At 48.4% G+C, this 26047-nt stretch overlaps 1 long non-coding RNA gene across 2 annotated transcripts in view; it reads right to left on the minus strand.

Annotated features, from left to right (window-relative positions):
- Positions 1–1984: 1984 nt before the first annotated feature.
- Positions 1985–26047, minus strand: part of LOC132393255 (uncharacterized) — a 42920-nt gene continuing 18857 nt past the window's right edge. Inside the window, exons 2-3 of one of the 2 annotated variants that reach the window (XR_009511808.1) lie at positions 24779–25211; positions 1985–2070 (exon numbers count right to left, since the gene is read on the minus strand). This is a non-coding gene — a long non-coding RNA (uncharacterized LOC132393255). Of the gene's footprint in view, positions 2071–4893; positions 5721–24778; positions 25212–26047 lie in introns of those variants that run through there. The other variant, XR_009511807.1, reaches the window with a different exon arrangement.

The following is a 26047-nucleotide window of genomic DNA, read 5'->3' on the forward strand; positions in this document are numbered from 1 at the left end:
ACTGTAAATTAAAGTGTTACTGTCGGCGACTCTGTACCCTCCTTCAAAAGGCTGGAGCTGACATCTGTAATAAGCAGTCTCCCAGTTACAGAAAAAAGGGGCAACTTACAGGGAAGTCTGCCATTGGAGGCCTGCAGACTGCTCCTTGGTGAGCAGTAGGAGGCTGCTCAGCTCCTCTAGATCTGTGTCTTCTTGTCGCTTTCCTCCTCTCCCGGAACTGCCAAGGTCACTTGGTGAAATACTGCGGCAACGTACAAGGTGCCACTGCTTTTCACGACGTTGGTGTGGATCAGACAAATCCTGTCTGACCTACATTTTTGAGGATGTGTTTGAAATACATGCGATTCAAGTGTGTGACAAGATGGGGTTATGTATGGGATTAGTCGCTGTGTCACACAGCACAGAAACAGGCCCTTCGGCCTGACTTGTCCATGCTGACCAAGGCACCCAGCTAACCTAATCCCATTTGCCCACATTCGGCTTTAACGTTTCCTTATCCATATATCTATCCAAGTATTTTAAAAATGTAATTCTAACTGCTTTAACCACTTCTTTGTTCCATATACCAGACTCTGCATGCAGAAGTCCCTTTAAATCTTTCCCCTCTTAAACCTGTGCCCTCCCGTTTTTGAATCATAAAGAACAGAGAGCACTACATCATAGCAACAGGTATTCCGGCCCACGATGTGCCAAACTCATTTAACTAGTAATTAAGTGTCTAACTAAACTAATCTCTTCTGCCTACACGATGTTCATATCCCTCCATCCCCTGCACATTCATATGTCTGTCTAAAAGCCTCTGTGATGTCTGCCTTCACCACCACTCCTGGCAGCATATTCCAGGCACCCACCACTCAGAACAACAAAGCTTGGCCCTGCACAGCTCCTTTGAACTTGTCCCCTCTCACTTTAAGTGCATGCCCTTTGTTATTAGGCAGCTATGGCCATGAGAGAACGATGGTCTACCTATATGCCTCTCAACCGTATACACTTTTATCAGGCCTTGCCTCACCACTCCAGAGAAAACAGCCTAGGTTCACCCAACCTCTCCTTCCAGCACATTTTAAACTTCTTATCCATCTAAAGTTTGGGGAATTATTTTACAGGCAAGGACTAAGAATTCACAGGAAGGCAGAAGGCAGTGTTGTACTGCTGCCACAAAACAACAAAAGGCATGTCAGCTAAGAAAGCAGTAATAGATCTGATTCTGGAATTGTGATGCTATCTTGGCGGCCACTGGGATCTCTGTTTTCAGTAGATTTAAATTCCTGCTCACTAGCATATCAGGAGGCCTGTCCCGTGCCCAGCACACGGATGTAATCACACGGAAGGTGCGCCAGGGTCTCTCTCAAGAGGTTCTGCTTGTCACCAAATGGTCCATCAAACTTCCTCAGACGTCCTGCTGAAAGTGGCCTGACTCATTGTATCGTCGTCTGGTAGAGCAATTCACGTGCACATATCACGACTCAGCCCAGTATGTAACAAATACATCCCTCCGAACCATCCATAGTATCTACAGGAGGAGCTGCCTCAGGAAGTCGATCATCAAAGATCCCCACCATTTGGACCATGTCATCTTCTCGCAGCTCCGAGCAGTCAGGAGATACAGAAGCCTGAAGCCGCACACCTCCAGGTTCCGGATCAGACCATTTAGTCTTGAACCAACTGGCACAGCCCTAATCGCTGCCTCAATTTAGTAACACTGTCATCACTTCGCGCTACAATGGACTTGAGTTTTTTTTTGCTTTAATTGTGTTTGTTCTTGTAAAAATTGTGTATAATTTATGTGTAATTGTTGTTTTTCGTGTGAATGTTGTGTCTCTGATGCTGTGTGTCTGGGATGCTGCTGTGAGTAAGTTTTTCATTACACATATGCACATGATTGTAGAATTCTGTTAGAATGTTCAGTGACACACTAAACCTCCTTTTAACTTTCTAAGAGTATAAATGGTGGTGGCTTTTGAGATGTCAATGTGCAAAGAGGCTTCGAGTCACACCTGCGGCCAGCAAGCTAGCAAGGCTGTTCAACACACACAGAATGTCGGAGGGATTCAGCAGGTCAGGCAGCATCTGCAGAGGGGAACAAACAATCAACAATTCAGGATCTGATGAAGGGTTTCGGCCCAAAACATCGACTGTTTGTACCCATCATAGATGCTGCCTGACCTGTTGAGTTCCATAGATCACGAGCAGTTTGTGTGTTGTTTAAGATTTCCAGCATCTGTTGAACCTCTTGTGCCTCAGAAGGGTGTTCAGTAGTCAGAACTCCAAGTGTGGTCTAACCAGAGTTCTATAGAGCTGCAACATTATCTCACGGCTCTTGAACTCAATCCCCTGACTAATAAAGGCAATACATCATAAACTTTCATAACTACCCTATCAAATTGCACGGCAACTTTGAGGGATCTATGGACGTGGACCCCAAGATCCCTCTGTTGTTCAACATTGCTAAGAATCCTGTCATTAACCCTATATTCTATCTTCAAATGCAACCTTCCAAGTGAATCACTTCACACTTTTCAAGATTAAATTTTATCTGCCACTTCTCACCTCAATTCTGCATCCTGTCAATGTCCTGTTGTAATCTACAACAATTTTCTACAGTATCCACAACTCCACCAACCTTTGTGTCATCTGCAAATTTACTAACCCACAAACAAGGGAAAATCTGCAAATGCTGGAAATCCAAGTAACACACACACACACAATGCTGGAGGAACGCAGCAGGCCAGGCTGCATCTATGGGGAAAAAAGTACAGTTGACGATTCGGGCTGAAGCCCTTCTGCAGGACTCGAAGGGTTTTGGCTTGAAACGTCTTTGTACTTGGATTGGAAGATTGACGAACAGAGGGACCTTGGGGTACAAGCCCAGTGATCTCAGAAGGCTTCGACACAGATGGTGAAGGAGGTGTATGGGACTCTTGGCTTCACTGGCCAGGACATAGAGTATAAGAACAGGGAGGTCTTGGCACAAATTTTATAACACACTGGTCAGACCATAGCCAGGGTTCTGCATGCAGTTCTCATCACCACACTGTGAGAATGAAGTGATTCTATAGGAGAAGGGGCAGAGGAAGTTGCCTTGGGGCGTTCCAGTGATGAGGAGAGATGTGAGATGTTGGGTCTATCCTCCCTGGAGTGGAGGGAGCTGAGGTGGGGGGGAGGAAGAGGTGAACAGAATTATAAGGGAGAGAGACAGGGTGGATAGTGGGGATGGTGTAGAGGAGGTTCGTCTGGTTGATTCCAGGGATTTAAAATCTCCGGAGAGAATGTGTCGCCTGAGACAATACTTGCTGGAATTCAGAAGAATGAGAGGGGATGTTATAGAAACATATAAAATTGTGAAAGGGATAGATAAGATAAAGTCAAGATGTTTCCATTTGTACGTGAGACTAGAACTAGGGGACACAACCTCAAGATTCAGGGGAATAGATTTAGTACAAAGATGAGGAGAAATTGTTCATAAGACACAGGAGCAAAATTAGGCCATTCAGCCCATCGAGTCTGCTCTGCCATTCCATCATGGCTAATTATCCCTCTGAACCCCATTCTCCTGCCTTCTCCCCACAACCTTCCCAGAGAGTAGTGAATCTGAGGAATTCCCTGCCAAAGGAAACAGCTGAGGCTGCCTCATTAAATATATTTAAGACACCATTAGTTAGAATTCAGGGGAAAAAAGCAAGTAGGTGGAGCTGAGTCTCCGGCTAGTTTAGCCGTGATCTTGAATGGTGGAGCAGGCTTGATGGGCCTGATGGCTGACTCCTGCTCCTGTCTCATGTGTCCTGCACTTTTCCCCACAGAGTGGCGAGTGGGATTGAGAATGTCCACAAGGTGTGAGGGATCTAAAATGGGAGGGCTTCCAGTAAGAGGGAAGTGATTTATAGGAGATGTGGGGGGGGGGGGGTTGCTGGGATTTGAAATCTACTGCCTAAGGGGATGCTGGAGGAGCGCAGCAGGTCAGGCAGCAAGTATGGAGGGAGGTGAAGAGCCGACATTCAGGCTGTGATGATAAAGTCAGGGTGAAGGCCTATGTTAATTCCCCTTCATAGATGCTGCCTGCCTGACTTGCTGAGTTCTTCCAGCAATGTGAGTGTGTTGCTGAAAAAGGGAACATTTTAATTTAAAAACTCAAAATGCTGGCAGAACTCAGCAGGCCAGACAGCATCTACGGGAGGAGGTAGTGACGTTGTTTCGGGCCGAAACCCTTCATCAGATACCTCCTCGCATAGATGCCGTCTGGCCAGAGTTCTGCCAGCATTTTGTGTTTTTATTTATTTCCAGCACCTGCAGATTCACACATGTAACATTTTAATGTAGTTGGTCTTGGATATTGCAGTGTCTTCTCAGCATTTTTTTTGTAGTAGTGTTTCAGAGCTTAAAATAAACTTGCAAAAAAAAACGGGGCTCAGATCTACCTTGGGTTTGGGACAACCCTGTTCATTCCACTACCTCACCACCTTCTGCAAAACTGCAAAACCCCCTCCAATCACCCTGACGACAACATGCGAGTCCTCCACTCCCACCGCTGCACAGATGCTGCCCCCCCACACTGTCCCATTATGTACATGGGAAATACAAAGAACAGTTCTCACATTTTTTTTCATCTTTGGGATTTGTGTTATAGTCACACAGCAGAGAAACAGGCTCTTTGGCTCTAATTGTCAATGCTGACTGAGACTCCCATCGAAGCTGGTCCTATTTGCCTGCATTTGGCCCAAATCCCTCTCAATCTTTTCTATCCATGTTCCCGTCCAAATGCGTGTTAAATGTTGCAACTGTATTTTCCTCTACCACTTCCCCTTGCAGCTCATTCCACACACCCTCCACCCTCTGGGCGAAAAATGTATCCCTCGTGTCTCACAGTATGTCATACTGTGACCTCCCACCTCAAGTCGCCCCTCAGCCCCCTTCACTCCAGGAAAACAGTCGTAGCCTGCCCAACCTCTCCTTGTAACTCAAGCCCTCCAGTCCCAGTAACATCCGCATCAATCTTTTCTGAACCCTCTCAAGGTTAATGACATCCTTTCTGTAGCGGAGTGACCAGGACTGCACACAGTACTCCAAGAGCAGTCTCATCAACAACTTGTAGGGCTGTAACATCATCCCAACTCCTGTACTTAGTGCCCGGATTGATGAAGGCCAGCATGCCGAATGCCTGCTTGACCACACTGTCCACCTGTACCATTTATTGCACCTCGGTAACCACCTCCAAATCCCTATTCAAGAGCAGCATATGATACCCTGATTCATGGTTAATTCAATTGAACTTACAAGGGTTTCAATGACAGTCTTTCATGGAGTCTGGGACAGTTTGCAAATATTGAATTGAATTGACTTTATTTTTTACATTCTTCATATACATGAGGAATAAAATTTTTTTACATTACGTCTTCATTTAAATGTGCAATCACAGTAATTTTCTATTAAATGGAATAGTCCATGTAACATAGAATCAGCGTTTGTTAATCAGTCTAATGGCCTGGTGGAAGAAGCTGTCCGGGAGCCTGTTGGTCCTGGATTTTATGCTGTACTACCGTTTCCCAGACGGTATAGGTTGTGTTTGGGGTGATTCGGATTCCCAATGATCCGTTCACACCTGTCTTTGTAAATGTCCTGAATCATGGGAAGTTCACAACTACAGAACTACATGAAGAAATAATGTTACTTACCAGGATTCCAGCTTTTGTGGGGTCCCTTTCGCCCGCAGTGCATGCTGCTGTCTGGGAGGGAGAGAGGGAACCGTGAGAAAATGGGTTGTCCACAGTACCATCACGTCATCAGGAGCAGGGGTTACAGCAACCGCCTCCCAGCTCCAGAGACCCTGGTTCAGTCCCATACATACTTGCCTGTCAGACACAGAGTGAGGCTCCCTGTACACTATCCCGTCTCAAACTCCACGGGACAGACACTGAGGCTCCCTCCACATTGTCCCATCACACACTCCAGGAGTCAGACACAGAGGGAAACTCCCTCCACACTGTCCCATCACACACTCCCAATGTCTGACATAGAGTGAAACTCCCTCCACGCTGTCCCATCACACACTCCCAATGTCTGACATAGAGAGAAACTCCCTCCACACTGTCCCATCACACACTCCCAATGTCAGACCCAGAGAGAAACTCCCTCCACACTGTCCCATCACACACTCCCAATGTCTGACATAGAGAGAAACTCCCTCCACACTGTCCCATCACACACTCCCAATGTCTGACATAGAGTGAAACTCCCTCCACACTGTCCCATCACACACTCCCAATGTCTGACATAGAGTGAAACTCCCTCCACACCGTCCCATCACACACTCCCGGGGTCAGACACAGAGGGAAGCTCCCTCCACACCATCCCATCACACACTCCCGGGGTCAGACACAGAGTGAAGCTCCCTCCACACCGTCCCATCACACACTCCCGGGGTCAGACACAGAGTGAATCTCCCTCCACACCGTCCCATCACACACTCCCAGGGTCAGACACAGAGTGAAGCTCCCTCCACACCGCCCCGTCACACACTCCCAGGGTCAGACGCAGAGTGAAACTCCCTCCACACCGTCCCATCACACACTCCCGGGGTCAGACACAGAGGGAAGCTCCCTCCACACCATCCCATCACACACTCCCGGGGTCAGACACAGAGTGAATCTCCCTCCACACCGTCCCATCACTCACTCCTGGGGTCAGACACAGAGTGAATCTCCCTCCACACCGTCCCATCACACACTCCTGGGGTCAGACACAGAGTGAATCTCCCTCCACACCGTCCCATCACACACTCCCAGGGTCAGACACAGAGTGAAGCTCCCTCCACACCGCCCCGTCACACACTCCCGGGGTCAGACACAGAGTGAAGCTCCCTCCACACTGTCCCATCTCACACTTCCGGGGTCAGACATAGAGTGAGGCTCCCTCCACACCATTCAATTGCATACACTAAGGATCAGACACTGAGTGAAGATCCATCTGCATCATCCCATTACACACTCCCAGGGTCAGACAGAGTGAAACTCCCTCCACACCGTCCCATCACACACTCCCGGGGTCAGACACAGAGTGAAGCTCCCCCCACACTGTCCCATCACACACTCCCGGGGTCAGACACAGAGTGAAGCTCCCTCCACACTGTCCCATCACACACTCCCGGGGTCAGACACAGAGTGAAGCTCCCCCCACACTGTCCCATCACACACTCCTGGGGTCAGACACAGAGTGAAGCTCCCTCCACACTGTCCCATCATACACTCCCGGGGTCAGACAGAGAGTGAAGCTCCCCCCACACCGTCCCATCACACACTCTGGGGGTCAGACATAGAGTGAAGTTCCCTCCACACCGTCCCATCACACACTCCCGGGGTCAGACATAGAGTGAAGTTCCCTCCACACCGTCCCATCACACACTCCCGGGGTCAGACACAGAGTGAAGCTCCCTCCACACTGTCCCATCACACACTGCCGGGGTCAGACACAGAGTGAAACTCCCTCCACACCGTCCCATCACACACTCCCAGGGTCAGACACAGAGTGAAGCTCCCTCCACACCGTCCTGTCACACACTTCCGGGGTCAGACACAGAGTGAAGCTCCCTCCGCACCGTCCTGTCACACACTCCCGGGGTCAGACGCAGAGTGAAGCTCCCTCCACACCGTCCCATCACACACTCCCGGGGTCAGACGCAGAGTGAAGCTCCCTCCACACCGTCCCATCACACACTCCCGGGGTCAGACGCAGAGTGAAGCTCCCTCCACACCGTCCCATCACACACTCCCGGGGTCAGACACAGAGTGAAGCTCCCTCCACACCGTCCCGTCACACACTCCCGGTGTCAGACACAGAGTGAAGCTCCCCCCACACTGTCCCATCACACACTCCCGGGGTCAGACACAGAGTGAAGCTCCCTCCACACCGCCCCGTCACACATTCCCGTGGTCAGACACAGTGAAGCTCCCTCCACACCGTCCTGTCACACACTCCCGGGGTCAGACGCAGAGTGAAGCTCCCTCCACACTGTCCCATCTCACACTTCCGGGGTCAGACATAGAATGAATCTCCCTCCACACCATTCAATTGCATACACTAAAGATCAGACACTGAGTGAAGATCCATCTGCATCATCCCATTACACACTCCCAGGGTCAGACAGAGTGAAACTCCCTCCACACCGTCCCATTACACACTCCCAGGGTCAGACACAGAGTGAAACTCCCTCCACACCGTCCCATCACACACTCCCGGGGTCAGACATAGAGTGAAGTTCCCTCCACACCGTCCCATTACACACTCCCAGGGTCAGACACAGAGTGAAACTCCCTCCACACCGTCCCATCACACACTCCTGGGGTCAGACACAGAGTGAAGCTCCCTCCACACCGTCCCATCACACACTCCTGGGGTCAGACACAGAGTGAAGCTCCCTCCACACTGTCCCATCACACACTCCCGGGGTCAGACATAGAGTGAAGTTCCCTCCACACCGTCCCATCACACACTCCCGGGGTCAGACACAGAGTGAAGCTCCCTCCACACCGTCCCATCACACACTCCCAGGGTCAGACATAGAGTGAAGTTCCCTCCACACCGTCCCATCACACACTCCCGGGGTCAGACACAGAGTGAAGCTCCCTCCACACTGTCCCATCACACACTGCCGGGGTCAGACACAGAGTGAAACTCCCTCCACACCGTCCCATCACACACTCCCAGGGTCAGACACAGAGTGAAGCTCCCTCCACACCGTCCCATCACACACTCCTGGGGTCAGACGCAGAGTGAAGCTCCCTCCACACCGTCCCATCACACACTCCCGGGGTCAGACGCAGAGTGAAGCTCCCTCCACACCGTCCCATCACACACTCCCAGGGTCAGACACAGAGTGAAGCTCCCTCCACACCGTCCCTTCACACACTCCCGGTGTCAGACACAAAGTGAAGCTGCCTCCAATTGTCTCTATCACACAGTTCTAGGGTCTGAGTCGCAGTCACACAGCACAGAAACAAGTTCTTCAGTCCAACCAGTCCATGCTGATTAAGATTCCCATCTAAGTGAGTCCTATTTTCCCATGTTTGACCCATATCCCTCTAACCCTTTCCTGTCCATGTTGTCTCATTGTCTTTTCAGTGTTGTAATTGTAGCCGTCTCTCCCATTTCCTTGTTCAATCTACTCGGCACCTTAACTGCTTCAGTAATGCTGTCAGAGCCTCTGTTTGCTCATCTCTTGCTCTGGCAGTGTGTTCCAGGTACAGGGAGAAAGCAGGAGAATGGGGTTGAGAGGGAACTGGATTAACCATGATGCAATGATGGAACGGAATCGATGGGCTGAATGGCCTATTTCTGCTCTTATGTCTTATGCAGATGCCGTGTTCTGTTTTACTTTGTATGATTTTTCTGTAAGTGAGAGTCATCTGTTTTCTCTATATACCCACACTGTACCACTTTGAGTATACCTCCTATCATTTATTTCATCAATTTTCATCCTGGCACTGCCCATAATGAACTGAATCCGATATCATTCAATATGGGAAGCATTTTATTATCTCTATTAATGTACTGAAAAATATTTCAAAGGCATCTGAGCTTATCTCTCTCTCTCTCTCTCTCACACACCCACACCACACCACCGTCTCTTCTACCTGAGAAGGTAAGATTCGGCATGTAATCAAAGACTCTGACATCTTTTCCACTGTACAGTGAAAAGCAATCCGAGACAGATGGGGACTCCCAATGCGCAGGATTGAAAGAGGTTACAGAGAGCAGTAGGATTCAGCCAGTTCCTTCATGGGCACATCTCTCCTCACCAGGGATCATTTACAAGAGGCACTGCCTCAGGAAGGCAACATCAGTTATCAGGGACCCACTGCATCCTTCTTCTCGATGCTGCTGTCAGGCAGGAGGCACGAGCTTGAAGACCCACTCCTGAGGATTCAGCAATGTTCTCTTCCCGACTTGCCATCAGTTTCTTGAACCGACCAGAAAAATCCTGAGCGCTAACTTGGACTTTATCTCTGTCAACTGGCACTCATGTCGCTGTGTTTACTTTGTGTTGTAAGTTCAAAGTTCAAAGTAAATTTATTATCAAAGTGCATATATGTTCCCACATGCTACCTTGAGTTTCATTTTCTTGCAGATATTTACAAGAAAAAAGGAAATAAGATAAAAATTTACAAAGAACTATGTGCAGATAGAGACTGACAAGCAACAAAGTGCAAAAGAAGACAAACTGTGCAAATACAAAAAATGAGAACATGAGTTGTAGAGTTCTTGAAAGTGAGCCTGTAGATCATAGAATCAGTTCAGAGTAGCGGTGAAGGAAGTTATCCATGCGCGTTCAGAACCCTGGTGGTTGCAGGGTAATAACTTCCTGAACCCGGTGCTGTTGGTCCTAAGGCTTCTGAACCTCCTGCCCAATGGTAGCAGCAGGAGGAGAGCGTGGTCTGGATGGTGGATCCTGATTTCTTCTGGCAGGGCTCCATGTAAATGTACTGTGTGGTTGACAGAGCTTGCCTGTGATGGACTGGGCTATATCTGCCATGTTATGCAACCTTTTCTGTTCTTGGGCACTGGTGTATCCACACCAGGCCCTAATGCAGGGATACTCTTCATGGTACATCTATTGTTGTAAAAACTTTGTTGGAAGTTTTTACAACTTTGCAAATCTATGCAAATTTCTGAGAAAGTACCTTCTTTCTCGTTGGTCCCAGGATAGATCCTCTGATATGGTAACAACAAAGAATTTAAATTTACTGACTCTTTCCACCTCCAGTCTCCTAATGAGGACTGGCTCACCGACCTCTGGTTTCTTCCTCCTATGTATTATTGGTGTTACTTTAACTTTATGTTCACTTAATGTTCAGTACAATGTTTGTACTGTGCTGCTGCACCAAGGTAATGTTCATGATGTTTGTACCCTGGGTATGGGCACCCACGACAATAAACTTATACTCTGTTTATTCTCTCCAATCCTCCCTTTCGTTGCCAATGGTCAGATTTCTGTAGGACAGACCCTCCTCAATCCGGGGAAGTGTTGCACTTACCACCCTCCAGAGCGGAATCAGGCCATTCAACCCATCGAGTCTGCTCTGCCATTCTATCATGGCTGATTTATTATCCCTCTCAACCCCATTCTCCTACCTCTCCCCGTAACCTCTGGCACCCTGACAATCAATCTCCACTTTAAATATGTGCAATCACTTGGTTTCCACAGCCACCTGTAGCAATGAATTCCACAAATTCCCTACCCTCTGACTAAAGAAATTCCTCATCTCTGTTCTAAATGGATGTCCCTTTACCCTAAGGCTGTACCTCTGGTCCTAGACTCCCCCCCCCCCCGCTAGAAGAAACATTCTCTCCACATCCACTCTATTCTAGACCTTTCAATATTCAGTAGTTTCAGTGAGATTCCCTTTCATTCTTCTTATCCCCAGTGAGTACAAGCCCAGAGCCATCAAATGCTCCTCATGCATTAACCCTTTAATTCCTGGGATCATTCTCATGAACCTCCTCTGAACCCTCTCCAATGCCAGCACATCCTGATTGTAGACCTCAGGAAGTTCATGAGCCGGTCCTGATCGGAGGATCGGAGGTAGAGAGGGTTAACAACTTTAAATTCCTGGGTGTAACTGTTTCAGAGGACCTATCCTGGACTCAGCATGTAAGCGCAATTGCAAAGGAGGCATGGTAGCACCTATACTTCCTTAGGGGTCTGCAGAGAATCAGCACGACACCCAAAACTGGGACAAACCTCCATAGACGCGTAGCGGAGAATATATTGACCGGCTGCAACATGGCTTGGAATGGAAACACCAATGCCTTTGAACATAAAATCCTACAAAAGGTAGTGGATTTGGCCCAGTACATCATGGGTAAAGCTCTCCCAAACATTGTGCACATCTTTATGAAATGCTGTCATGGGAAAGCAGGATCCATCATCAGAGATCCCCACCATACAGGCCATGCTCTTTTCTTGCTTGAGAGCCTTAGGACTCACATCACCAGGTTCAAGAACAGTTACTTCCCCACAACTATCAGTTTCTTGAACAAAAGGGGATAGCTAGTCTAACTTGCCCATTCATTGAGATGTTCTCACAAGCAATGATCTCACCTTAAGGCTCCTGATCTTGTTATCTCGTTCTCATTATTTATTGCTATTTATTTATATTTGCAGTTGCACAGTTTGTTGTCTTCTGCACTCTGGTTGATCTTTCATTGATCCTGTTACTGTTACTATTCTATAGATTTGCTGAGTCTGCCTGCAGGTAAATGAATCTCAGAGTTGTATATGGTGACATATACGCACTTTGAAAATAAATTTACTTTGAATTTTCTTTAGGGCACAAATTCACAAATCTCCCACTTCTTCCCCTCTGTCCAAGTCCTCTGGATTTTTCCACCCCTGGTATGGGGCACAGTTTCCTGTCATCTACCCTGAGCTATGACCCCTCTTGGCCTCCTCCAGTCAGGGGAGAACAGACCCAGACTTTCTGTTCTCTGGTGTTCATTCAAAGGGTCACCACACACAGGGGTAGGGGGCATACACTCCCACTTACAGCTATACACATGCGTTTGCATGTTCACACTAACATACTTGCATAATTACATGTACGTACACAGTTACATGCAGTTTTAAGTGCTTACACAAATTTTGCAGTCACACACATAATTGTAGTTTTACACACACAGTTACAGAGTTTTACACTTAACAGTTCTACATTCATCCAATTACACAATTGTACCACATAGAATCACACACACATACACAGTGACGTATAGTTTTCCATACACATTACACACACAGAACTACAGACTTACACACACTGCTTTGCACATTCAGTCATACATAGTTTCACACAGACACAGGTGCACATGCAGAATTACACAATTTATTTTTACACATCCCCTCCTTCTCATACGGAGACATCCCTAAGACTGTGTGGGTTTCACTCCCACTCCCACAGGACTAGTGAGGGAAGGCAGACACTGGGTTCTGGAGGGGGATGGAGTAAAGGGGCAGCAGATCAGCGATTCCCAGGAGTTGGTGAATTCTGTGCTCATGCTGTCGGGATGTAGACTCCCCAGGGAGCAGCTGTTGCTCCAGGTTGTTTTTGAGCCTCGCTGTAGCAGTGGAGGAGGCTGACGATGGACAGGTTGGTGTGGGAATTGGAGGAGGGAATGAGAAGGGTCAGCCATTGGGTGATCCGGACAGTCTTGTTTCAGAAAGGTGGGGCACAACTCCCTGTTCTAGCATTCGCAGTCAAGTTCAATTATTATTCCCCCAATACCTGAACACCCACAAATACAGCCAAAGGAAACTGCATTACTCCGGGGTCAAAGTGAAAAACACACTATCAACAGTCATACACAGACCAAGACACACACGGCAGTCAAAGAAAAACTATGTTGTCCACAACCCGTGAAAGTTGCAACCATCTGCAATCGAACACAATATGGTGTCTTCTGCCAAGTGGGCATCATCAGGAGCCAGGGTCCCAGGCACATTTTATAAAACCGCAGCCACGCTCTCAGTCCCACCCAGCATCCGATATGCCTTCACTACCAGCTCCACCTGGGTTACTTCCTTCAAAGTCTATGTCAAGTTTATTGCCAGATGCACAAGTCCACGCCTGCACAGGGGCAACGAGAAACTGACCTGCAGCAGCATTGCAGGCACAAGGGATCCCTCGCGTAGATACACCCTCCACCTCTGAGTCCCCTCCCCCCGGGATACCACCATGCACTCTGTATGTCTGTATGGGCAATGGAATTGGTTCATGGACGGAGACACAGTGAAGAAGTTTGTCTTGCATACAGATCAAATCACAGTGCATTGAGGCAGAATAAGGGAAAACAACAACAGAATGCGGAATAAAGTGTAGCAGCTACAGAGAAAGTGCAGTGCAGGTAAACAATAACGTGTGAGATCATGGCGAGATATATTGGGAAGTCAGGAGTCTATTTCATCGAATCAGGACTTCTAATGGTGGGATACAAGCTGTCCTTGAGCCTGGTGGTGGGACGTGCTTTTGGGCTTTTGAGCCTGTAGATCCACACTGTTACAGCTTTTTCTCCTCCACCTTCAGATTTCTGAGTAGTCCATGAACTTATGAACACTCACTCACTACTTTGCTCTGTTTATTTATTTTTATATTTCTTGTTGTAATTTATAGTAATGTTTCTGTATTGTGCTGTACTGTCACAGAATAACAAACTTACATAGATCCCAAGACACAGCAGCAGAATTAGACCACTCTGTCCATCCTCCGCCATTCCACCATGGCTGATTTATTAACTCTCAACATCATTCTCTTGTCTTCTCCCTGTAACCTTAGACACCCTTAATAATCAAGAACTTACCAACCTCTGCCATACCCAATGACTTGGCCTCCATAGCCATCTGTGGCAATCAATTCCATGGATTCACCACCCTCCGGCTAATGAAATTCCTCCTCATTTCATGGCACGTCAATGACAATAAACCTGATTCTGATTCTTCTGCCTGATGGCAGGGGAGAAGAGGGAATGGCTGGAGTAGGTGGGGTTGCTTGACTGAAGCAACGAGAATTGCAGGTAGAGTCCTTAACCAACCTGACGCACCATGCTCAAACCTCCACAACCGCACTGGTCTCGCCAATCTTACACCTACGCTTGGGGCTATAGTGGACAGTGATGGAGTTTGTCCAAGGTCACTAAAGGTCCTTGAGCATAGAAGAGTGACCTTATAGTGATGTATTAAACCATGAGGGTAATGATGTTAAGATTTTCTCCCCCGAGTTGGGGAATCAAGAACCGGAGGATGCAAGTTTAAGGTGAGAGGGGAAAGATTTAAAAGGCACCTGAGGGGCAAAGGCATTCAGAATATGGCGGTGGAGAGGTGGTCCGGAAGTGGGTAAGGGGGCTCATATTTGTTGGGTAGGTTTCTACTATAGACCTGACCTCTCATCCCCTCACTCCCAACCTCCAAGCTTCAAAACCTGGGCTGTACCTACCTCTGCAGCTAGATCTTCAATCTTTGCCTTCCATATTGGGAGACACAGTTCGTGTAGATCGGTGATAACATCTCTTCCTCATTGATAACCAACGGTGAGTATTTAGCCCATATCTCTACTTCCTCTACACTTACGACTGTGTGATTGTATACAGCTCCAATGCATGTATAAATTCACTGTTGACGGCAGAAATCTCAGACAGCGATGAAAAGCAAGATGGATTGGCTGGTTGAGTGGTGTTGCAACAACACTCCTTCATTCAGCATGAGCAAGATTGTGGACTTCAAGAAGGGGAAGTCAGGAGAACACACAGCAGATGAGGGGTCAGCAGAGGAAAGGGTGAGCAGCTTCAAGTTCCTGGGTGTCAACATCTCAGCAGATCTATTCTGGGCCCAACATATTGATGAAAGCATGCCAGCTTCACTTGGAGTTTGAGGAAATCCAGCATGTTGTCAAAGACTCTAGAAAATTTCTACAGACATACCGTGGAGAGCATTCAGACTGGTCTGGAGGATCCAAGAGGCTGCAGTGGGTTGCAGAATCAAGCCAGCTCTATCATGGGAAAAACCCTCCCCACCACCGAGGGCATCTTTGGGAGGTAGTGCCTCAAGAAGGTGGCATCTATCATGAAGGATGCGCTCTCCTGTAACTGCTGCCTTTGGGGAGGAAGGTACAGCAGCCTGAAAATGCACACATAATGATCCAGGAGCAGCTTCTTCCCCTCCACTATCAGATTTCTAAACAGACTATGAACGCTTCCTCATTTTTCCTCTTTCCCACTCTATTTTTGTTACTTCCAGTTTTTTTTATATACGTCCTGCATGGTACTGCTGCCACAAAACAACGGATTTCACCATTGTCAGTGACAGTAAACCTTACTGTGGTTCTGATCTTGGTCTGGGTGCTGGGGAAACTTGGGTGGTGGTGTTGCTGAATCCGAGGAGGGTGCCCCACTCTCTTGTTCCCAGGCAGAGAGAATCAGACACAGTAACCGGCTGGAGGGCAGAGGGTCTGCAGACCATGCAAGTCTCTCCTTTGCTCAGTCTGCCCCAACAGCTCAGAACCCCTCATGGCCAACCATTTTAATCCCACATCCCAGTCCTCCACCATGGCCTCCTCTCCTGCAGAGTTGATGTTACACACAGATTAGAGAAACAGCAACTCATTTGCTGCCTGGGAAGTCTCTGACCCAATGGCGTCAACATCAATGGTTCTAACTTCGAGTAACAGCTTACCATTTCTCTCTCCTCCTCATCTACCTGGTTCCCCCCATCACCCCATCTCTTTTCTCTTCCCCACTTTCTCCCCCCACCCATCACCCACACAAACACTCCTGCCACCTGTTCCCCCCCCCGTTATGTTGTGTTCCACCTTCTCAGATTCCACTACCTTCACCTTTGCCATGTCCACCAATAGCCTCCAACTCCACTCCCCCCTCCTCCATCTGTCTCTCACTCCCCCATCACCTGGATGCACAGGTCACCTCCCAGCCTCTGTCACTATCTCCAGTCCACAGCTCCACCATCTGTCTCTCACTCCCACCCCCCATCACTTGGATCCACCAATTACCTAACAGCCTCTGTCATCATCCAGGCTCACCCCTCCTTCATCTGTCTCTCATCGCCTGGATTCACACATCACCTCCCAGTCTCTGATACCATCTCCACTTCTCATCTCCCCCATCTGCCTCCATCACCTGGATCCTCCCATCATCTCCCATCCTCGGTCACCACCACCACGCTCCACTTCCTCCAACCGGCTCTCACCACCTCTATCAGTTGGATCTACCTACCAGCTTCCAGCCTCTGTTGCTAATCCCACTCTCACCCTCCATCACCTCCCAGCCTCTGTCACCAACTCCATCCCCTCCTCCATCTGCCTCTCACCTCCATCACCTTCCAGCCTCTGTCACAAGCCCCACTCTCCTCCCCCTCTATCTGTCCATCACCTGAGTCCACCCATCATCTCCCAGCTCCTGCTCCTTCCACCATCCCCTCTGCCTCTTATATTGGGTGTGGCCCCTCTACTTTTCCAGTCCTGATCGGTCTCAACCGGAATCACGGACTGCCCATTTCCATGCGTAGATGTTGCCCACAGGACTGATGTCAGCCACCCTGTGAACTCAGGAGACAGAGATCTTAGAGAGGCGTATAAAGTGACCATCGGGACTTGTCCTTTTCCCAGTACTACCATCAAGGAGGAGGCACAGGAGTCTGAAGACCCACAATCAAAAAGATTCAAGAACAGCTTCTTCCCCTCTGCTGTCAGATTTCTGTGCGGTCCATGAACCCATAAACACTACCTCACTGTACCGCTGCCGCAAGTCAACAAATTTCACGACATATGTCGATGATAATAAACCTGATTCTGATCCTGAATACGAGGAGCACACAGACTTTTTCCCCAGGGTTGGAGAATTAAGAACTAGAGGGCACAGGTTAATAACCTGAGGGAAAACTTTTTCACCCAGAGGGTGGTCCATTTATGGAACTAGCTGCTGCAGGGAGTGGTTGAGACAGGCACAACACATTAGCAGCATTTTTTTTTAAAGTACATGGGTAGGAAAGGTTTAGAGGTATGTGCCAAATGTGGGCAGATCAAAGTCAACATCTAGATAATTGTCACATGCGCGTGTACATACATGTATGCATAGGTGCAAAAAAACTCACCTGCAGCAGCATCGCAGGCTCACAGCATCAGATACACAACATTCACAAGCAAAACATAAAATTAAACATAAATTACACACAAGTAGGAACACAATTAGGACAAAATGAGCTCTATCCGTTCTGTGGCAGAGTGGTCCCGGAGTTGTTTTACTGATTAATGTTGCACTGGCTGGTTGGAGTGAAGAAGCTGTTTCTGAACTTGCTGGTCTGGGACCTCAGGCTTCTCTAACTCATAGATGACACACGCAGTTACAGTCACGTGGATGAGGATTTGACACAGAAGCAGTTGTGTGCACACACATGCGTGTTTAACACACACACACACACAAACCCATCACACATTTGAGCAGTCTCACACACTTCCCCACACACAAATACAGTCAAAATGAGTGTTGACATACACACTCTCTCTTCCTCTATCACATTCTTTCTGTCTCTTGCCTCCTTTCACTCTCTATCCTACCTGCACACATAAATACAAAACCGCTATCACACTCCCTTTATCATACACTCTTTTCTCTACCCCGACACTCTCACAAACACTCCCTTTACCCCATGACACTCACCCCCACACTCCCTTCTCTACCCCTGTCTCTCCCCCACACTCCCTTCTCTAACCCGACACTCTCTCCCTCCACACTCCCTTCTCTACCCCTGACACTCTCTCCCCCACACTCCCTTCTCTACCCCTGACACTCTCTCCCCCACACTCCCTTCTCTACCCCGACACTCTCTCCCCCCACACTCCCTTCTCTACCCCTGACACTCTCCCCCCACACTCCCTTCTCTACTCCTGAGACTCTCTGCCCCCACACTCCCTTCTCTACCCCTGACACTCTCTCCCCCCACACTCTCTTCTCTACCCCTGACACTCTCTTTCTTCACCCCTATCACACACTCTCTCCCCCTCACATACATACTCTATGTCTCTCCCTCAGATACACACACACAGATTCTCTCTCTTTATCACAGACTGACGCTCGTTCTATCTCTGTCCCCATCACTCTCTCCCTCTCTCACACACAGCCACAATCTCCCTCTCAATCGCACTCTCCCACTCTCTTTCACCCTCTCTAACAAACACACACAAATCATACAAGTACATAGTCACATGGACAAGTGTTTCACACACACGCACACACAGTGAAACTCACATCGAGTGTAGTCAGCTCGTCTGGAGGACGGAGGACTCAGTTCTTCGGGATAAGTACGGCCCTGTTCCTTGCCCAGGTCTGGAGGTCAAAGGCTGAGGCCGCAGTTCCTTGCCAGTCGGTGGAATCACTGCCCCTGCCCACACTCTCTCTGTGTATACTGGAAGCCCGCACCGAGAATCCGGATGCATCACAAAAATAAAAAGGGAAGATACCATTCCCTGTGACTTCCTACTGGCGCAGAGCGGGCAGCAGGGAGCGGGGCCAGAGGAAAGGTGATCCGGCAGGGATTTGTGCAGGGAGAGGGCCGGGGTCAGATTTAGCAGCAGCTTTCCAAAAATAACTGCAGTGTGCACCCGTCAGCATTCTGTCAGGACACAGACCCACCTCAGCACAGCCGGCCCATCCCTGGAAAGTTTCCCGACTCCAACTGAAGACAAACAGGGAGTGAGGGTGGGGCGGGGGGGGGGGGGTTGGCCCAGAGATTGAATCCCTCCCTACCTCCTCCTCCCACAGCGTTCACTCCTCATCCCCCCACAGCTCTCCATCCACACCTTCTATAACATCCTCTCCTCACCCCTCTCCACAACACTCCATTCTCACTCTCCCCCCACAGCACTCCATCCTCACCCAACCCTTAGCGCTCCCTTAACACCCTTCCCCCACAGTGTTCCCTCTTTACCATTCCCCTAGTGTGCACCCTCCTTACTGACCCTCCCAGAGAACTCACTCCTCATCGCCCCTCCTACAGCGCTCCCTCTTCGCCATCCCTACCACAGCGTTCCCTCCTCACTGCCCCCCAGTGTTTCCTCCTCATTCCCCCTCCCACAGTGTTCCCTCCTCATCGCTCCTCCAGCAGCATTCCCTCCTCACCGCCCCTCCCAGTGTTTCCTCCTCATTGCCCCTCCCACAGTGTTCCCTCCTCATCACCCAACAGCGTTCCCTCCTCACCGCCCCTCCCAGTGTTTCCTCCTCATTGCCCCTCCCACAGTGTTCCTCCTCACTGCTCCTCCCACAGTGTTCCTCCTCAATGACCCTTCTCATTGCCCCCCCCCCCCCAGTAAAGACCCTTCCACCTCATCACACTACCACCCCTCGTTACCCGGATGCTCTACGCACTCGTTCTTTCCCGGCAATGCCGCCCTCACTCGTGACCATCCCCCTGTGCCTACTCCCCACTACCCCCACCCACCCCCATAACTTCCTCTGACCTGGTCACTCTCCTCCTCAGAGGGCTGAGCAGACACAGTGGTGGTGGGGGCTAGGAACAGTCCAAGGGAGTCCTTTCTGACGGGCTGCCAGTGAGCAGTGGCGTTCCGCAGGGGTCCTTGTTGGCCGTTGTATGTTGATGATAGAATTGGTAGCTTTGTGGCCAAATTTTTGGATGATATGAAGAAAGGTGGAGCACCAGGTAATGTTGAGGAAGCAGGGAGTCTGGAGAGGGTCTTAAAAATTGGGGGAAAGGGTAGAGAAGTGGCAAATGGGAAATAGTGTAAGGAAGTATATGGTCATGGACTTTGGTAGAAGGAATAAAGGCATAGACTATTTTCTAAATAGGGAGCAAATTCAGAAATCAGATGGACAAAGGAACATGGGAGTCTTGGTGCAAGAGGCAAATGCAATTTTAGCATTCATCTTGAGAGGACAAGACTACAAAAGGACGTAGAGCTGAGGCTTTGTTGGTCAGACTGCATTTGGAGTATCGCGGACAGTTTTGGGCCCCTTATACAAGAAGGGATGCGCTAACATTGGAGGGGGTCCAGAGGAGGTTCGTGAGAGTGTCAGCATTGACATACGAAGAACGTTTGATGGCTCTGGGCCTGTCATCGCTGGAGTTCAGAAGAATGAGGGGTGATCTCATTGAATGTTGAAAGGCCTAGATAGAGTTGTTGTGGAGAGGATGTTTCCTACAGTGGGGGAGCCTAGCACTCGAAGGCACAGCCTCAGGACAGAGGGACATCCATTTAGAGCAGAGATGAGGAGGAATTTCTTTAGCCAGAGGGTATTGTATCTGTGGAATTCATTGCCACAGATGGGTGTGGAGGCCAAGTTATTGGGTATATTTAAAGTGGAGGTTTATAGGTTCTTGATTAAGCCAGGACCATGGGGAGAAAGCATGAGAATGGGGTTGAGAGAGTGTCAATATCTCCGAGGATCTATCCTGGTCCTAACAAATCAATGCAGTCACAAAGAAGGCACAACAATGGCTATACTTCATTAGGAGTTTAGGAAACTTGGTCTGTCAATTAAAACACTCGCAAATTACTAGAGATGTACCGTGGAGAGCATTCTAACTGGCTGCATCACTGTCTGGTATGGGATGGGGCTGGTGGGGAGGCTACTGCACAGGATTGAAGGAAGCTGCCGAAAGTTGTGAACTCAGTCAGCTCCTTCACAGGCACCACAGCCTCCGTAGTATCCAGCACACCTTCAAGGAGCGATGCCTCAAAAAGGCAGCATCTGTCATTAAGGACCCCTGTCACCAAGGACATATGTTCTTCTCATTGCTACCATCAGGGAGGAGGATCAGAAGCCTAAAGACACACGCTCAGCCATTCAGGAACAGCTTCTTCCCCTCTGCCACCCCATTTCTGAATAGATGTTGAACCCATGAACACTACCTCACTCCTTTTTCTTCTTCAACTGTTTTATATAAATATATATTTACTGCAACTCACATTTTTCTCTATTATTATGCATTGCATTGTGCTACTGCCACAAAGACAACAAATTGCATGACATACGCTGCTCATACTAAACCCGATTCTGATAACAGGCCCATGTACATCTACTAACCTACTGTGGGAGGAAACCGGAGCAGCTGGAGGAAGCTCACAGGGAGAATGTACAATCTCGTTAGAGGTAACGACAGGGACACTGGTTGACAGAGTTTCACTGTCTTTAGATTTCCAGTGACTCGGGGCGAGGATAGAGGTTACTACACAAAGGCAGGCAGGGTTGCGGTAATTTCTCAGAGCAGGCACACACTGAGATGCAGTGAAGGGTTTTTGACTGTGTTTTAGGCATCCGTTAGTCTTGTGAGACCATGGATTTGCGCCTTGGAAGGTTTCCAGGGCGCAGGCCTGGGCAGGGTTGTATGGGAGACTGGCAGTTGCTCAAGCTGCAAGCCTTCCCCTCTCCATGCCACCGATGTTGTCCAAGGGAAGGGCACTAGGACCCAAGCAGCTTGGCACCGGTGTCGTCGCAGAGCAATATGTTGTTAAGTGCCTTGCTCAAGGACACAACACGCTGTCTCAGCTGAGGCTCAAACCAGTGACCTTCAGATCACTAGACCGATGTCTTCTCCACTAGGCCACACGCCAACACAAACATTTCACCCGAACATCAGTACATCAAAGACCCCAGCCATTCTCCTTCTCCCCTCTCCCATCGGGCAGAAGATACAAAAGCCTGAAAGCGCATATCATCAGGTTCAAGGACAACTTCGACCCTGCTGCTAACAGACTCTTGAATGGACCTCTGGTACGTGAAGGTGGACTCTCGTCCTCACCATCTACCTCATCACGTTCCTGCACTGTACTCTCTCTGTAGCTTTTACACTTTATTTTGCATTGTTATTGTTTTACCTTGTTCTACCTCAACAAACCAGGCAATGATCTTAACTATATGAACAGTGAGCAAGGCAAAACTTCTCACTGTAACTTTGTCCATGGGAAGGTAATAATCCCAACACATCAAGGTACCGGAATGCAGAATTAAGTGTTACAGTCACAGAGGAAGTGCAGTGCATGCAGACAATAAACTGAAGGGGCCACGACAAAGTTGACTGTGAACTCAACAGTTCATTTTATTGTGCAAGAGATATGGTCACTAGTCTTATAACAGCAGGCCAGAAAGCTGTCCTTGAGCCTGGTGGCATGTGCCTTTGTACCTGCTGCCCGACGGGAGGGCAGAGAAGAGAGAATGTCTGGTGTGGTTAGGGTCTTTGATTATGCTGGCTGCTTGTCTGAGGCGGTGAGAAGTGTAGATAGAGTCCATGGAGGGGAGGCTGGTTTCCATGATGTCTACAGCTCTCTTCCTGCAGTTGCCCTACCAGACAGGAGTCTTTCTGTGGTACATGTGCATAAATTGTGATTGCCTCTGAGGAAGTAGAGTCGTTGCTGAGCTTTCTTGGCCATGGTGTCTGTGTGGTTGGACCAGGACAGGTTTACACCTAGGAAGAGGAAGGTCTCAACACTCTTGACCTCAGCATGTCAGCAAAGACTCCAGCAAATTTCTACAGGATGAATCACCACCCGGTAGGGGGGCTCCAATGCACAGGATCACAAGAGGCTGTCGGGTAGGGGTGGCCAATCTTTTACATTCCATGCGTCATGTTTTTCATGCACGAGTTCAGATACGCCATACAACTCTTGTACCTCCATTCAACTCTTGTAAAAATATGTTAATGTAGGCATATTTAGCATTTTACATGATATATTGATTTAATATAAAACAAGATAAACATTATTTACCTTAATGAGACTTCTAACAAATATATCTTGTCTTCTTTTGATTTTTTCCTTTTTCTTAATCACATATTCTTTCCGTAACTCAGACCCAAGCACTAGCTTCACTTTTCCTTCTATTTCAGTCTGATCCTGTGATTTACAGTGTCTATTAAGATCATGACTTCTATTATGTGAGAAAGTGTTTTCACAAACAATGCACAATGGTTTTCCTGACGAAGCCAGTATAAATAAGAACTCATTTTCCCACTGTTCATTGAATTCACGCTTACTATCACTTTCTGCTTTTCTTTTGCACCGTGATGGGTAACTGAATGTAAAAACAAGGACAAACATGAGGAAATCTACAGATGCTGGAAATTCAAGCAACACACACAAAATACTGGTGGAACGCAGCAGGCCAGGCAGCATCTATAGGAAGAAGCAATGTCAACGTTTCGGGCCGAGACCCTTTGTCAGGACACAAGGCTTAATTTTCAAAAAAGTACAAAACTGTAAATATTCCCAAAAGGCGAACAAAGCATAACTCGGTAGTGCACGAATGTCAATTGTAAACTGACCGGCAAAAACCCGCGACGCACCGCTGGTGCAGACGCCTAGCGCCTCAGGATCATACAAGTATCAAACGTGTATTGAACAGTTACGGAATAACTGCAGAACAAAAGTCCTTCTTTCCTAGTTTGACTCATTGACCATTTTTTAAAAATTGAAAACAGATTAATGTGAAAGAAGATAACATTCGCCAAAAGATGTGCGCGAAATAATAAAATCGCTAAAAATAATTGCTAAGTTTTAGATTTATTCTAAGTAAAAACCCATTTCTAGCTCTAAGCTACTTGAATTCCTGTTATAGATTTTTTTCCTACAAATCGGTTTTTGGTTAATACTTTTTGCATGAGTAGGCTTACTTTTTTATTATTATCACTGGGGTGCAATGTGCCGCTTCTAATCATCCAATGTGCCACTTTTGGCGCATGTGCCATAGATTGGCCACCCCTGCTGTGGAACGCTCTACATTCAGCCAGCCCCATCACAAACACCCCCTCCCCATCATCGGGGCCATCTTCAAAAGGAGGTGCCTCCAGAAGGACTAAGGACCCTCTTCTCATTACTACCATCAGCAAAGAGGTACCTAAGTCTGAAGACCCACACTCCATGATTCAGGAACAGCTCCTTTTCCTCTGCCATCAGATTTCTGAATGGTCCACGAACCCATGAACACCTCTACTCTATTTATCCAACTATCTGTCTGTTTATCTAGCTGTAACTGAGAGTAATTTTTTATGAGAGCAATTCTTAGGTCTTGTCACAAAACTGATTGGCAGTGATCAGTGCTGGGCCCATTTACGACCTGTATTAACATTGTGGGACTGAGTTAATGGTGATATAGAGTCACAGAGCACAGAAACAGGCCATTTGGCCCTACCAGGATGGCCACCTAAACATCACCCCCCCCATTGTAGTGTTAAACATACCACAGCAGATCTGTCTTCCCCATGTTATTTCAAGCGACTAACCTTCACGTGCAGGAACTGCTCTCCTGTCTGTCATTCATGCTGATACACAAGTATGGATCTCATTGCGCAAATCTCCCTGGTCGTGTAAGGCTCAGGATTAATTTTAATAGTCGTTTCCAGCCCCCCGGGCAATTCTGACCAAATGCACAGGCTGGGGAAGCATTGGTGGTCTCTGGATTTGATAGTCAATGCCTGCGCCCCAGGTTTGAAATGACCAGTTCCAGAGGGCATGCTTGCCTTTATTAGTTAAGTTGCAGCCTTATAAAATGCCAGTTCCGCCGTTTGCAGTCTGCGTTCAGTTTTGGTCGCCCCATTACGGGACGGGCGTGAAGGGGGTGCAGAAGAGGTTCACCAGGATGCTCCCGGATTGGAGGGCCTGAGTCATAAGGAGAGTCTGGACAGACTTAGGTTGTTTCCACCGGAGCAGGGGAGGCTGAGGGGAGACGTGACAGAAGTTCATTCATTATGAGAGGCACAAATGACGTAGACAACCAGTATCTTTACATCAGAGTTGAATAGCAGAGGGCATACATTTAAAGTGAGAGTGGGACAGTGATGTGTAGGGCAAGTACACAGGGACAGTGGAGGTTGTTATGATAGAGGTGTTCAAGAGGCTCTAAGATAGCAGTTTAACTCAGCATGGTGGTCAGCAGAAACACTGTGGAGCGAAGGGCCTGCTCCTGTGCCGTTCTCCTGCTGGGGACGGCCAGCACAGCGGAACACCGCCACCTGCAGGCTCGGATCCGAATTGCAGCGCCAGCCCGATTCCACACCACTGAATCCCGGGACTCTCTCCCCCCCACCCTCCACCCACACGGGCTGCGGCGATTCAGGGGAGGCAGCTCAAGAGGGACGGGAAGGGTGCGGTCAATGCTGGCCACTCCATTGAAAAATAAATTTTAACAGGCCGCAGAGACATTGGTCTCCAAAGTCAAGTCGAGTTTATTGTCTGAAGCACAAGCCCACGTACACACAGGTGCAACGTAAAACTTTCATCAGAGACACAACATTGACAAGAAAAACAAATTAAACAGAAATGACACATAATGTTTTCAAGAAAGAACTAAACTGAACAAAAACACAAAGTCTGTTCTATTGTAGTTACAAGAGATTCTGCAGATGCTGTGAATCTTGAGTAGCCTGCCCACCCACCTTCCCTCTCACCAGCCTCCCCCACACGCCTCTTCTGGCTTCTGCTCCCTTCCTCTCCAGACCTAGTGAAGGGTCTCAGGCTGAAACGTGGACTGTTAATTTCCCTCCATTGATGGA

This window comes from Hypanus sabinus, chromosome 1, assembly GCF_030144855.1.
Source record: "Hypanus sabinus isolate sHypSab1 chromosome 1, sHypSab1.hap1, whole genome shotgun sequence".
Classification (NCBI taxonomy): domain Eukaryota; kingdom Metazoa; phylum Chordata; class Chondrichthyes; order Myliobatiformes; family Dasyatidae; genus Hypanus; species Hypanus sabinus.